Below are 3,794 nucleotides of genomic sequence, written 5' to 3' on the forward strand. Positions count from 1 at the left end.
TTACGTTCGTTCGTTCGTTCGTTCGTTCGTTTCGTTCGTTCGTTTCGTTTCGTTTCGTTCTTTCGTTCGTTACGTTCGTACGTACGTCGTCGTCGTACGTCTCTCTCTCTCTCTCTCTCTCTCTCTCTCTCTCTCTCTCTCTCTCTCTCTCTCTCTCTCTCTTTTTCCTCACCTATTCGTTTCGGTGCAAGTCACTCCAGAATAATTTATAACCCGAAGGATCGGCTAAACGGACCGACTAACTTAACTAAATGCCGTGCTAATTTCATTTAACGCCTATGCCTATGTCTTGTACGCTGACCACGGGGAGTTTATCAAGTGGTCCATGTACCTGTGTGGGCTCAGTCACCTCTTTTGCATCGACTGCTATTTAAGTACGTTTCGATTAGTAGTTCTGTATATAATAGAGGCCATAGTATTTTTTCTTACTTTTTTTCTTTCTTTCAACAAGATAAGTAATTTTTTTTACATAACTATATAACATGTAACTAAACACTTGCACTCTGTTCTAATATCTAATATCATAATAAGTTTGAATATTTTAGAAATATTTAATAATATTTTTTATTTTAATACAACTGTTAAAAAAGTTTCATTTTATTATTCGATGATCATCTATCATCTATGAGATTTGCTTATTTAGTAAAGTACTTTAAAGCAGTGAAACTTTTTTCTTTAATATCCATTTAGCTCAAAAAACTCACTGTTGGCGTGAAGATAGTACTCTCGAGATCTACAATCTCTTCATTTCTTTTTGGGCGGATCTTTCGCGGAGACTTAGTGCCACTTCTCACGAGAAACGGGAGGAAAAAAGGTGCAGCCGATAGTTTCTTTCGCCACAGCAATGAAAACCGATTCAATGGCCTCATTAATGTAAAGTTTTATCGATTTGGGCTAAGCATAAATTCCGTGAGATGACGGTTTTTTTTCTCTTTTTAAAGAAACATCACAGAAATGTGCGATTTGACACCCAAATGCGCTTCAGGAAATTACGATGCTACCTCCCAAACAGTCAACGATATTAAGAGATTAGTTCAGCTACCGCTTCTCCAAAGAATTTATGAATCGATCATAGGGCGATTATTTTAACGATAATGTCTTATGTTTAGAAAATACAAATAGTTTGGCGTTTTATGATTTCTCCCTAAGTAGAGACGATTTATTATCTCAGAAAAACTTATGTAATGAAACAAAAGGAAAATTTATGATCTATAATTAAATCGTAAATTTATTTTTATAATTTAAACATATAAAACAATAATATAATTACTTCTTATAAAACTAAAAAAAATAATATTTAACTAAAAATTGAACAAACTAACTTTACTGAGTAATGATTTAAATTGAATTGAAGAACCGAAGAGAAATGAACTTTCTAACTGAAAATTTGAAATTGATGGCATAAATCGACAGTAAACTCTAAGAGGATCCCAACGCTAAATTGCCCACCGCCCTCTTCGAAATAATCACTCTTGAGAAAAGGGACTGACTTTCGAAGATTCTTCCTTTTTTTCCACTCGAAGGAAACGTCATCTTCGGAGCTGTTTCCTGTCGACAACTAATGCGCCGAGTCAGGCGCCGCATTGCTTTCTTCCATTCATGTTTTTCACAGGACGATTAATTGCCAACGCTTGATAATATCAGTACAGTAGCGTATCCTTTTGATGCTACTCATTCTCAAGGCCATCAGAGTTAAAAAAAAATTGCTACGAAAAAAAAAGCAAGAAAATTGGAAGAACAGAAAAATTTTGAAGTTCTTTTAATCATTTATGAAAATCATGAGGATACTAATAAAAAAATTATATTATTTTAAAATAAATGTTTATCTTGAAACTTATATATTTATTATTTTAAAAAATATTATATATTTTTTTTATGGTCTGCGTATATAAATGTTATAAATGTAAAGTTGGACTGGACAATGTGAGTGTTTTTGCTAAAATATAAATCTATAAATATAAATCTATAAATATTATTTGGATTATCGTCGGTTTTATAATATTTAAATATCAATACCGTAAGGAAGAGGACATTCATATTTCAATAAAAATTCAAATGACACAAGTACTGACATGAGAGTACTGACAATGAGAGAACAAGATCGACCATACAGTAGCAGAGATATCTTTCGACTCCGTTGCAACTAACTGAGAAGGCTTTATCTCGGCGAGGTGGATAAAGGATGGTGATTGCTTCTTTTCCTTTTTCCCGTTCTCTCATCGAGTTTCTGCTCCTCCCCCCTTTCGTTCTCGCTCTCTCTTTCTCTTCCAACAGGACGTCGCGCATCTCCGCCGTCATTACACTGCATGACAAGGCGCCTCTGTTCCTGCTCCTCAACTTCTCGCCACTTTTTCTGCTCCCTATTCTCGCACCATCTCTTCACACGCTTCTGGACGCGTTACGCCGATGGGAAGACAACAGCCGAGATGCACAATGATTGTCGCGGATGACGCCTTGTATACGAAACGGCGACCTTCCGACCTTTCTTATGCATCTCTATTGTTAGAATCAATCGATGAGCCGGCTAAGAGTTGAGAGAATTCAAATATATTCGAATATATTCGCAAGATTCTTGAAATATTGATGTTATGCATGTCTTAGTTTCTTCATTTTTACATTTAAGATCTTCCAGTAGAGTTAAATTATATATACATGTAAAATATATATATATATATATATATATATATGTGTGTATATATATATGTATAAAGAGAACTGAAATGTAATAACTCTAATGAAATTTAGAGTTTTGTGTTCTAAAATTGTATTAAATATTAAAGAAAAAAATATTTTAGACCGTCTCGTGCAGAGTTTAGCTCTTTTCTTTATCTATAGTGATTAGTTGATCGAATTATCGGAAGCTAGTTCCCGATATATAATATCTCTTCTCTTGCATATACAATTATAAGTCGAGGATCATGTCGTGTGGTTAGATCAGTTTGACTTTCATAGAAGTCTATCCGAAAGGAAGTCGGCATGGCAGGTCCTGCAGGTTTACGAGGTCCACACTTGTGCACTAATTGATCCGCGGCTGCCCGTCTGTTCTACCTGCGTGGATGAGAGGGCGGCACGCGGACGGAGGGACGGACAAACGGATACACGCAGGAGTGGAAGCCCGAGTCTACGGCCGAAGCCAAGTACCAGGAACTGGGTCCTGGTTGGCAACACACGACCACGTAGAATGATTACGTGCTTCAGAAGAGGCGCCAGTCTCTCTCTCATCCTTTTCCTCCTTTTCTCATAGTTTTCTCGTATTCTGCAATTCTAGGGTTTCGGCGGAAATGAAATTGCTTTTATTAAAAAAAAGTCAAAAACTCATAAATTTTTAAATTGATATTTTCTACATGACCTAACAACAAATAGATCCGAAAATCTTTCCGTTTGTTTGTATAGAGATGTTAAATTGCAGGAGACTTAATATTTTTATAATTACAGTTTTTATCACTTTTTGCCAACTCTCAGATTACATAATAATAAACTGACTTTTTAATAGATATATAGAATAGTTAATAGATATACTAACAATGCTATGATCAGAAGTTATTGCAAGCAGAACGTTTCCGTCGTGTCGCCGCGGTTTCTACACGTGGTCTTTTTCTTTGTTTCTTCGTCGGCATCCGGACGAGCGAGATGCATGGAAGAAACGGGGAGGAAATAGAGAATAAAGTAAAATATAAAGAGGTAAAGAGAAAGAGAGAGAGATGGAAACCCGCGGGTCGGCAAACACCAACAAGTTGGTTGTAATGGGTCGCCCTGATCGGACGGTGATCTCTTTCTCTCTCTTCTCTCTCTCT

This window comes from Atta cephalotes (assembly GCF_000143395.1).
Source record: "Atta cephalotes unplaced genomic scaffold scaffold00017, whole genome shotgun sequence".
Taxonomy (NCBI): domain Eukaryota; kingdom Metazoa; phylum Arthropoda; class Insecta; order Hymenoptera; family Formicidae; genus Atta; species Atta cephalotes.